The sequence below is a fragment of the Megascapheus bottae genome, chromosome 6 (genome assembly GCF_031878675.1).
Source record: "Megascapheus bottae isolate mThoBot1 chromosome 6, mThoBot2.hap1, whole genome shotgun sequence".
In the NCBI taxonomy this organism is placed as follows: domain Eukaryota; kingdom Metazoa; phylum Chordata; class Mammalia; order Rodentia; family Geomyidae; genus Megascapheus; species Megascapheus bottae.
Window position 1 is genome coordinate 15090829 of NC_143514.1, and position 12131 is coordinate 15102959.

The window sequence follows — 12131 nt, forward strand, 5'->3', positions numbered from 1 at the left end:
TTCATATAATGTACTTTGATATAGTAGGCCCAACTCCCACTTTTAACTCATGCTGATCATGTTTCCACTCTTTTCCTCATTTAATACCATATGTTAATTTCTCATGTGCTCTAGTAGCTACATTGAACATTTGAACATTTGTTTGAATATTTCAGTATTTCCTTAGAATCTTCTCTCTTGTATCAGAAGAACTACACTTACCTTTTTTTCAGTGTAGTGCTGTATTTTTCCAATTCTCATTCAGTCTTCTTCCCTAGATATTTCAAAACTGATAAAGTAAAATGATATTGAAAATAAGTTTTTCTAATCTTGTCAGTGATGGCAAGTGCAGTTAACTCGTAGGTATTTGTGATTTTTCAAGAGAATATAGTGTTCACAACAATGTTTACTTATCAGGAATTAGAGTTGTGATTGTAATTAGAAAACACTGTTTACAAGAGCAAACTAATACGAGATGTGAGCTACTGACAGAGAGTTCTAGTATGAGTAAAATGATGTACTCTAGTAGATATTTTTCCCTTAATCTTTGTAAGTTTGTTTTTGGCATCTTAGAGTGGTGAGATACATTAAGTATTGTCAGGTTCCACCTCTCCATCTTTATATGGGAGACATATATTAGAAAAATGAAATACTTCATCAAGTTTCCACAATTCCTACTACTGTTCAGCCTTTTCCTGCTGTATAAGTTTTTACTGACCAAGAGAAACTCTATTGCTTTAGTCTCTGTGCCTTGCATACTTGTATGTATACATGTACATTTTGGGGGAGTTGTTCAATAAATATTTTTGAGTAATATAAAAATCCAAATTTACTTAGGTTTGATAGTCTTCTGTGGTTTAAGAAAAACTGGTGATTTATAATAGGATAATAAACTTCATTGAGATAGATCCTCATGGTTAGTTAAAAGGTTACACATTGTGACTCACAGTGTAGGTACCCAGAACAGCATTCTAGGAAGATGTATGGTAGAAAGTTATGCTGAAGCCACAGAATTCCTGCTGTGTAGGAGAATGGCTAGAACAGAGAAAGCAAGAAATAAAGTCAGTGTGTGGGACTGGAGGATCATTCAGAACACACAGGTCTTTTAAGCTCTATTCTGTTTGTAGAAATCATGTAACAAAGTATCACAAGCTAGTTTCATACAACTGAATATTCTTTTCTTATAATTCCTCAGGCTGGAAGTACTACATTTCTCTCTAGGACACAAAAATACTTAGTAAAGAATCATCCTTGGTCTTTTTCTAACATCCCACGATTATTGCCTCTCTTTGATGACACAAGACTTATGGCTGCCTTGAGCCAATCTGCTTTCACCAACCCATGGTGTCTATCTGTCTGCCTACGTGTCAAGATCTCCTTCAAATAACAGCAAACCAAATTGCCTTCTGACACAGACATGCTCTTTTATAGAATGATGCTATTCAGTGCATCATTGGCATGAATCTGGTGAATCCTTCTGAAGACATTACAGCTACTTTAAGATATTCAGCACTAAATAATCTCTTAAAAAGCTATCTCCAGGTGTTACAGTGAGGATGTACTATTCTAGAAGGATTGGTAAGTGGTGATGCCCAGGTGATTGTGTCTAATTAGCCATAAACAAGATCAGCAATGATGGAAGCTAGAATCAAGTGTGCGGATACAGAGAAGATAAGAAAGAGATTTATGGTGTCTTTTTGAAATTTGGACAAACTGAATTTCTTAAAAATATTAAATTAGATAAGGAGTGCTACAGTAAGCAAGATATCAAAAGTGACCCTTAAGAGTTTGGCTTGAGCTATTGCAAAAGAAAAGTACCACCTAGAAGAAAGACTTCTAAGGATGTGGATTTTGGGGGGTTTACACACTTCATGTTCTTGATGTCAGGGGATGCCCTCTAAGAAGCTGAAATGTGGACATATTTGGGTTCCCACAGCACATGTATGCAATTAACCCAAGGAATAAAAGCAAACTGTGATGTAAATGGAGAAGAGTAGATAAGCAAGAACTGAATTTCAGTATATTTTTATAGTAAGTATTAATAGAAAAGAAAAGACATCAACAAAAGAGAGAAAGATGATAACTATCATAGTTTCATTATCAATAAGTAATTGGCTTATATCTGCTGAACAAATAAATGAAATAACTTTCTTAATTTTTTCAGTGTGTTTATTCTGGTAAAGTTTATTCTGTTAAAGATTGTAAGTTCAATATCAGCCTACAGTACATAAAGAAATGTAGTAGTACAATAATTTCTTATTCTATTTGTGAGTTTTTTTATATATTTTTATTGTAATTAATAAAAGGGTTACATGATATTTGCCAGATAGAAGGTGCATTAATTCACATACATTTATACCCTTTCACATGTCTTGGTACCCATTACCCTCCCCCCACCCACCACCCACTCCCCGTATTGGTTTTCCCCCTTCCCTATCAAGTTTCAGATAACCAAATACAAATAAATTCAATATATCAGATAACAAAGTGAGATACTGTAACAATATGAGATACCCAAGGGACAGCAAAGGAGATGAGGGATAACATAGTACATTAAGGACAACAATCATTCGTTATATGGCTTTTGTTTCAATATCCTGGAGGTCCTTTCAATTAGCTTCATACTATATGACCTTATGTATCAAGGTTTTGCTCTATTGCAGATCTCTGCTAGTAGAGCCCAAGGTTTCTACTGATTATGACAAATGAGGGAAACCATTGAGCCTAAGTTCCTTTGAGTCTGGCTTCCTTCACTTTTTGTTTTTTTAAATCTTTCCAGTTGAGTTCATATTAGATAAATTGCAAATCTTTATATTGAGAACCAACTGATCAATACAGAATTTTTTCTTCCTTTCTATTTAATCTTTTCATTCCAAATATTTAAATAGCTTATCTACTGCTCTTCATATCTACCAATACTCCTTTGAACAAGTCATCATTATCCACCACAAAGATCTAAGAACATTTTCTAACTGGTGGCTTTTTCTCCTGATGAGATCTTCAAATATTTCTTCATGCTCTAGACAAAGAGTAATCTTCCCAAATCCGTTGTTCCAGTCAGCTTGCTGCTTTCTACAGAACAGTTAAATTGTTTTTGTCATTAAACTGGAATGAAGATCAAGCCTCTGGGAATATTTCCAATCTCATTTTATTCCAATTTACTTCTACTGCTCTTAGCTCTAACTTTACTTAGCTTCCTTCAATAACTTATTTGCATTTAGCTTTTATTGGGCTGCCTGTTCTTGTTTATTTTTTTAAGGAATTTTCTGTTGCCTTCTGAGATATCAGACTTGTTCACAGGTGCCTTTACCTATGATGAAGTTTCCTTTAAATAAGTATTCTTGTAGTATTGTTCAGAATGAAGCAATTGCAAGCAAGATAAAACATGAGAAGTAATGCACCTTCTATCTGGTGAATATAACTGTAATGCCTCTATACATTACAATAAAAATTAATAAGAAAGAAATTTATAACTTCAAATTGCATGTGATCTATTAAACTCCCTTTCAGGTGTAGTGTTTCTATGGAACTTTCTTAACCACCTTTAAGAAGAAACTTCAGTTTGCAACACAGATGTGTCTCTGTAATCAGTGGCTATAGTCAATCCTATGGTTTCCAATAATGAATCAAATACTTGAAGGTAATCTCAAGAAGACAGACTACTATTATGCCGTTTGAAGACTACTGATTTAAGGATTGCACTGGAAAAACAGAGGAAACATTTAATACATAATAAATGAAATATGAACATTTCATATTTCATATTAGGAAAGTACAGATGAAGTTTCTATCTGTTTCAGGTCATTTACATTTCATTAAAATCATTCTCAAGTTCAACACAATAAGAAATTATATAGAACATAAATACCTAAAGGAAAGGAAAGACTGTTGAAGTACATGGGGCTTAGAAAAGTTAGCATTTAGGAATTAGGTGAGTCTAATCTTTTGCTCTTAGAATCTATATATATTCTCTCTCTCTCTCTCTCTCTCTCTCTCTCTCTCTCTCTCTCTCTCTCTCTCTCTCTCTCTCTCTCTCTCCTCTCTCTCTCATAGATAATTCTTGTTTTCAAGTTAATACCAGTTGTGTATATTGTGTACCCTTTGCTGCATATGAGCTAAAATAAATATATAATGTTATAAAATGTTTAACAAGAGTTGTTTTTATAAAATGCAAAATGGCTAGCAAAATCATTTCACTTTCTGAGAACACTGTGGGGATCTGGCATCCTCTACCTGTAACATGAGCTTTGTTGTGAGTATAGAACATAATGTCGGCAAGTCTGAAAACATGAGACCCAGGGTGGTGAAGCTGTGTACAGTGGGAAGCTCCATGGCATATCACAAAGGTGTGCTATAGGCGTAGTTGGGGGCGGGAGGGGAGTCAATGACTCTGAACTTTAGAGAGACTTGATCTTGCCTGTAAATCAGGACCAGAGGCAGAGTAGGAAAACAAGAAATGCATAGATACTTACTTTGTGTGCTGTAACTGGTAACTATGGTTCACAGTGTATGGCAAGTATTTGAAATGGCGAATGTTTACCGGTTTTATACAACTTTGAATCAGGACTGAAGTCTGAAAAGGGCCTCTGGAACCTTATCACACTGGATCATAGAAATCTCAGTGAGATCTTAACAATTTCCTTGTCATCCCCAATAAAGTGTAATCTTGACAACTGAAGTGGTCATTTCACTCTCAATCCAAATCTCCTTTGTCCTTCATCCAAAAGGCTTAAAACTTATTTCTGATTTGCAAATGGGTCAAGTGAAATTCAGAGTAATTAAGGTCATAAAAGGAGTCTTCACCTAAAATTCAAGCCATGTATAGAGTATATAAAGTTCGTTGTTTTTCTATAAGAAACATGATTCTAATTGTAAAACATAATCAAGGTCCATATCATAATATTTTCTTTCTCTTTTTGAACAACAGGAAAGTTGGAAAAATATTGTGAAGGCATCAGAATTCACATATCTATGATATTTATTTTGTCACTTTCGGGAAGGTTGGAAGTTTCAGTGTGTGCTCAAAACAATTTGAGCATTATTTTATTGCTATAATTCAATACTTTATACTTTTAATCAACTCAGTAAGACAAAACTTATTTCTCTGAAATAAAAAAGGAAGGTGAATCTGTTCAAAAAGAAGTATACACTGTTCAAAAAGTCATTATCTGACTTATATAACTGTAACCCCTCTGAATATCACCTTTAAAATAACAATAAAAAGAAAAAAAATAAAATAAGTAAAAATCTCTTTAAACTTTCAAAATAGGCTTTGCCCATGCATTGAAATTGGAAGCAGCTATATCTAAAATCTGTGTGAGCAGAAATGTTAGATAAATGCTTACATGGGAACAGAGTGTGAATAGATCTTGCTTTGTATAAGTCTTAAACAGAACAAAGTATATGTAGGAAATATTTGCTGAGTAGCAGTGGCTCAAACGTATAATCCTAGCTACTTAGAAAGCTGATGATTGGAGGATTCTTTTGGAAGGCTGCCCGAGCAAAAAAGTTTGTAAGACTCCATTTCCAATAAACCATCTGAGATGGAAGTGTAGCTGAAGCAGTAGAGCACCAGCTATGAATAAGAAAGCCATGCAAGTCTGTGCGGCCCTAACATTAAAAGAGAAAGACAGAATCAACAATATAAAAGCCAACCTTTTAAAAGAAGATTTTCCTGATCTGTGATGAAATGAGTAAAAACGGAAAATTTTATTGTGAGATTGTGTGTGTGTGTGTGCGAGAGAGCTAATCCTGCACCTTTGAACTCATAGCCTGTGCACTCTTCCAAAACATTTGTGTCTAAGTTTAGCACTATACCACTTGAACTTCAGATTCACCTCCAACTCTTTGGTAGTTAACTAGAGATAAGAGTCTTGTAGTGTTTCCTGCCTGGGCTGGCTTCAAATCATGATCTTTATATCCCAGCCTCCTCAGTAGCTAGGATTGTAGCTATTAGCCATGGGCAACCACCCAGCCTACAGTGAGTTTTAAATAACTATGATTTATTTAATTTCAAATAGTGCTCTTCATTTAACATAATGCACCCTCTACTCTTCTTTTCTTTTTTTTTTTGTCAGTCCTGGGGCTTGAACTCTGGGCCTGGGCATTGTTCCTGAGCTCTTCAGTTCCAGGCTTCTGCATTGCTTCTTGAGCCACAGTGCCACTCTGGTTCTCTGGTGGTTAATTGGAGATAAGACTCTGACAGTCTTTATTTAGTGCCTGGGCTAGCTTTGAACCATGATCCTCAGATCTCAGCCTCCTGAGTAGCTAGGATTAAAGGCATGAGCCACCGCGCTGGGCTTCTCCTTCTACTTTTACAGGAATAAAAAAGTTCTTCATGAAATTCTTATTTACCTAAGAATTTGGCAGCTCCTCAATCAGACACACTTTCTAGAACTATGATTTTTCACTAGGAAAATTATAGAAGTATGCTCTTTGTTTTTGTTGTAGTTATTTTTGTTTGTACTGACTTTGAAGGTGACTTTGAAGGTGAAATGAAATCACTCACCATGTAACTTGGGGCACGACCTAGTGTATAGTCTTGAAAGGGAACAATGACATACAATGCAAGGATAAGTCCAGAAGAAACCTCAATTGCTAACAATCAATCCTCTGCAAAAGTGCTGTCTCTAGAGGAGTGTTGTCTGCTGACATGGACAACTGTGTTTTCAATTACAGCCTTTGAACTGGACTAGATGCTTCATAAATACCTAATTCAAAATAACCAACTCTGCACTCCAGAGGATTTTAAGCCACCTGGTCTGCAAGGAAGTTGCCAGGCACTGTTTTATTAAGATTTTTATGTCTTTTACCTCTTGTCCTAACAAAATTTAGGAGACATAATTTTATACCCTATCCTGTTATTTTCTTTTAAATTCTAGCTTGAGTATGTTTTGTTTTTAATGAGCTATAATGGTGGAATTTAAGTGCTCTCCTACTAGTGAAACTCCTTCAACCTAATGTTTTCTGCTTAAAGAATAATTCAGTGATATTTTTGAATAACCTTGCTCAGACAAGATGAAAATGGGTAATTCAAGTATAGAAAAATTTCAGGTAGAAATCATACCACTGGTTCTATTCATTTCTATCTGCGTCTGATTTCTCCACACATCCATAATATTCATATATGTGACAATTACATGTAAATACACAATGGCACAATTGGGGTAGAAGTATTTTTGTACCAATTTTTTCAGAACAATTTTTTTTTCATAATGGTCAGGAATATTAACACCTTGCTAAGTTTAGGAAGGTTTTTTTCTTAGTTGTTTGTTTTGATATTGCTAAGGACCAGTCCTATTAAATAAGCCAGAACTTGAAGTTTCTCTATCCTTCAGAGCTAGATTATTAGTTGGGTAACTGACAACATACTTTTCCTCCCAAGTTTGCTTCATGAAGAAGATTCAGATAGAAATTTGTTGAAAACATGTAAATAAAACAATAATAAAACTATTTTTTCATGAAATTATTATTGCATAACATATATTGTCATCTTACATAAATACCATAATTGTTCTGTTTGAACACTCTTTTTCCTTTGTTTTTTGTTTCATACAAAGAACTACAAAAATAAATGTATTTATCTTTATTTTCCAAAGTTCTTGGTAGCTCTATGTCTACTTCATGCATCATTTCAATCCACATTCATCAAAGCAATTAGTACAGTATGAAATATTCAGTTTATAAACTGATCCTCCCCCACAAATAATGTGGTCTTCAGAACTTTAGAATTCACTCTATTCTAAACCCCCCCACACCCATAAATAATAATCCACAGTGTTTCCAAAATAATCTTTGGCTGGTGACTATCAGATTGCCATTACTTTAGTTTATATATTCTAGACAGCATTTAGTGTGAGATTCATTTCTAAAAGCCAGATATTCAAATGCCTTAAAAAGCCTAAGTAATGACTCTAGTATCAACATTGTAGATTGAACATTTAATCATTGCACGAGGGAAAATAGTATCCTTAGTTCTACTCTTTTCATTGCATTTTAAAATTTGTCCTGAAGGTGGCAATGTTGAATAATATTCTGCATATTTTATAAGTTACTTTCAGTTAAAGTCTTATGTCTTAAACATCTTTTTGTTACTCCCAGTTTATTATAGTGTAGAAGAAAATATTTTACTATTGCTTGTTAAACCAGTAACCCCAAACATATTGGTTGAAAGGAAACATTTCCATGTTGAACGAAAAAAAAAAAACCCTCTCAAAGTAAACCAAGATATTGTTCTGAGTAGTACTAATCAAATTTCTACATATAACATATATTTCTAATAAAACACACATATATATATTTATTGTCATTAATAGAAGGGTTACATTACATTCACGATATAGAAGGTACACTACTTCACAAACATTCCAACACTTTCTCATGTTTAGTCTCCATTTCCCTACCCCCACAACATCCCCTCATCTATTTCTATCAAGCAAACTTATATCAACTGATATGTTTAACTATGAGTAATTATGTGGTTATTTCTATTGAGCAAAAATGTATTTTGCTCTTATGTCTACTTAAAATGGAATATTGTTACTATTTAACATGAACTGTTAATAAAGGGATATAAATATTAAAGAATTCCCTTAACAATAAATATAACAAATCAAATAATCACAACTGAAAGAAATTCTTCCATGAGAAAATGCTCTGTCAAAGTTATTAATAATGCAGATATAATTATGAGGCTTGGGCATTACATTTTTATACACCATTTTCTGAATTTTAGCCTCTTCATAAGCCAAGCTATATTAACCTATTTTCATCTAAAACTTTAAAAGCTTATTATGAAATAGAAAGGTAGTAAGCAATGTGTCACAGAGGTTAATTGACTTTTACAAGATCTGGCAGAGACAAAGCTAAAAATTAAATACTGTATTTCTTATCTCTAGACAATGACAACTGGTCATGGTTCTAATTCTATCATGTGTATAGACAGCTCAACTTCTTTCTGTGACTTCTTGGAGACAGACAAACACTTGCCTTTGTGCTGGTTTAAATTAGAATTCTGATATCTACACAGTTTAGATTTTTGGCTTAGGTGGTCTGTATGCTGTAGTAATGCATGTAGTAAAATGTTTTGATGCATTTCTAAGCTAATATCTATTCCCATGTTTATATCTCACTATAAAACATATTTGAAATATGGTCTTAAATACAGAGACAGAGAGACACACACAGAGAGAAAGATAGGAGAGAGAGAGATCCTATAAGAAAGCAAGAAGACTTAGGTGAGACAGGTGTGTGTAGAAACAGACAGACGTGAGTCAGTAGGTAACAGATGGAGCTTTCTGGCAGGTGCAGTGAGACCGGACCCCAGATGCTATATTCACAGGTCTTAAAAATTCTGCACACAGACACCCTATTAACAGGAGGGCACATGTGACATGATAATTTGCCAGTGTTAAGAGTTTGCAGATGAAGACATCAAGCAGGTGGTCTGTTATAGGGCTTAAATTCCTTTGCCACTGCATCTTGAAAGGGGGCATTTTCTTTCTCTGGGCCTAACTCCAGGCTTACTGATATTTGCTGGCGTTCTTGCTTCATGGAAGGAATTGCCTTACACACAAAAGCCTAACCTCAGCATGTTTCTTTTCAATGACAAGAATTCTACACCACACAGGTCCACATTCTGAAAGCCAAATTCTCCATCTCTGTACAGAGACCAGCTAGCAAAATAACCCATAACCTTCATTTACCACAGGAGTTAAGCTATTCAGTTCCTTCAGAAGTTAGCTCTTTCTGGGCTAAACATACAAAGAGTAATGTGAATAAGGTATCTTTCTTTGAATGGAAACTCTGAGGACATTTTAAAATATAATGGAAACAATATTTGGTAATATCATCATATTTTCTTATAATTTTAGAACAATGGTAGAATATTTAAACCTCAAATTTTCATTCCAATATACCTAACAATTCTGAAAAGCTTATTGAGTCTCAACCCATTAATTTAACTCAAACTTCAATAAGCATAAAAGAACCTAATGAGTAAACACGTTTGTAAACATATGTTCTCTGATAATCTTTGTTCTTGCAGGTCTATAGAGATAGTCAATCATTTACTAATTGGGAACTAATAAGATTTCTCGAAATGTTTTCTGCACAACGAGGAAGAGAGTTGTAAAATATGGTAAGCCTCACCTCTTACTGAGGCACACACAGACAGAAATGGTGTATCCGTGCACCATGGATCTTCATTGAGATGTTTGGAACATAAAGTCATTGTGACAGATTTAGAATTTTTCCCCCAGGGGAAGTTTGGGAGTGGTGTTGTCTTTTATAGAAATAGCAGAATCCAGTGACTCAAGTGACAAAGTATCTTTCTCCATTTTATTCATCATCTTACTTTCATTGATTAATGCTTTTCCTGATTCTATAGGATTTATTCTTTTTTCTGTATGTATCATTCTTCTCTTTCTGTGGTTCACATGGTTGAACACCATCATTTAGCAAAAACCAAACTAACAAAAACCCTACAAAGCAGAATCCAGCCATAAATTAAAGCTCCAATTCAGGACCTCTCACATAAAATGAATGAAAAAAACTTTATTTTATACTTTAATTTAAATTCAGAGTCTCATACTTGCTAGGCTGGCTCAATTCCAATCACCAATGCCTCTTCACAAATAGTTTGTTTTTATCTTTACTTACTTCATAAATATTTTCTTTGATTTAGATATACCTAGTTCCTGACTTATTATTTTCCTTTAATCTACAGAACTTCCTATAATATTTCTTATAAAACAGATCTATTGTCAACAACTATTTTTTATACTAAAATGTTTCTTCTTCCCTGCAGAAGATAATTTCATGGAGTGTAACCTTTTTTTTTAATCTTGTTTTGTTTTCCTTCAACATGTCAGACATTTCACTCCATTCTATGGTTTCCAAGTGGGATTCATATCACTTTCTATAAAAGGAAGTTGTTTTTCCCTCTTCCTTTTCTTAGCCTCATGTTTGATTTTGTATATATATCGGGAGGTCTACTATTAAATTATGTAAATTCTCAGTCATTTTTGTTTGTGGTTTTTATTCCAGTTTTTCTCTTTTCCTCCTGGCATTTTTTATTATGTTTATGCATACATCTTGTAATTATCCTATAAATCTCAGATGTTCTCCTTTCTCCCCCTTTTTAGGATTTAGTCCCTATACTTTTCAGTTATTGAAGTTTTAACTAAGGTATATTTAGGACATAGCTTTCCTGAGCTATGTCCAATCTACTAAACTGGATCAAGGAGTCTTTATTTCTGTCATTGTATAACTCTTTTTTTTCTCAACTTGGGGTTTTATGTTTGTCTCATTGTCAGTCTCTCATTACATGCCATCTACTTTATTAATCTGAGTTGTTTTCCTACTATCCATAGTTGCTTTAAATTCCCAGTCTAATGATCCTTACTGTGTGGAATTCTGACACTTGCTCTGTTTTCTTATTTTGTGTTCTGAGGTACTTATTTAATTATTGATTTGTTATTTTAACTTATTAGCGTTTTGTTATTTTTGTCTCCTAACTTTTTTACAACAAGACATGATTCACTGAGGGAACTGTTATATGGTGGACTTGCACCATGAACATAAGTGTTCTTCTGTTTTCTTCTAATGTGGAAAAAGGAAGCTAGAATGCATTTGGTAGGGCATTTCCTTCTTTCTAGTCAGGCTGAATCTCCCTGTGGGTTAGGATCTGGTTGAGGACTTTAATGTACTTTAACATAGTTCATTTCCCCCCTTCTGTCATGCCAAAAGGTGGCATTCTTCTCAGATGTTTATTGTGACAACCTGTTCAACCTCCTGCAGGTAAAACACAAAACTACCCCCACTGAGCAGCTCTGTTGGCATTTTTAAGTTGCACTTGTCCACTGAGCCTCCAGCAGTACACCAGTTATAAGTCAGTTTTGTTATTTCAACACTGATTCCCTTGGTTTTCAGCTTATACTATTCTACACAAGTAATTTATGTCTCTCTGTATCTGTCTGTTTGTCTTGATATTTCAGGGGGGCATTGGTTTTCCCTGTAACCTTATGTTACTTGTGGGTCTAAGAAGTGTTATTTTTTAACTTGTGTATACATGCACACATGTGTATATATGTATATATATGTTATTGCTATGCATGTGTGCACAATTTATATATATTATTGTAAAAGTAGAC

At 34.2% G+C, this 12131-nt stretch overlaps 1 long non-coding RNA gene across 1 annotated transcript; it reads right to left on the reverse strand.

Moving 5' to 3' along the window:
- Positions 1-202: 202 nt before the first annotated feature.
- LOC150061414 (uncharacterized) lies at positions 203-10196 on the reverse strand. Its single transcript, XR_016535822.1, has 3 exons — positions 10129-10196; positions 927-1014; positions 203-268 (listed from the first exon to the last, which is right to left on the reverse strand). It is a non-coding gene; the product is annotated as an uncharacterized LOC150061414 (long non-coding RNA).
- Between the last annotated feature and the right edge of the window lie 1935 nt (positions 10197-12131).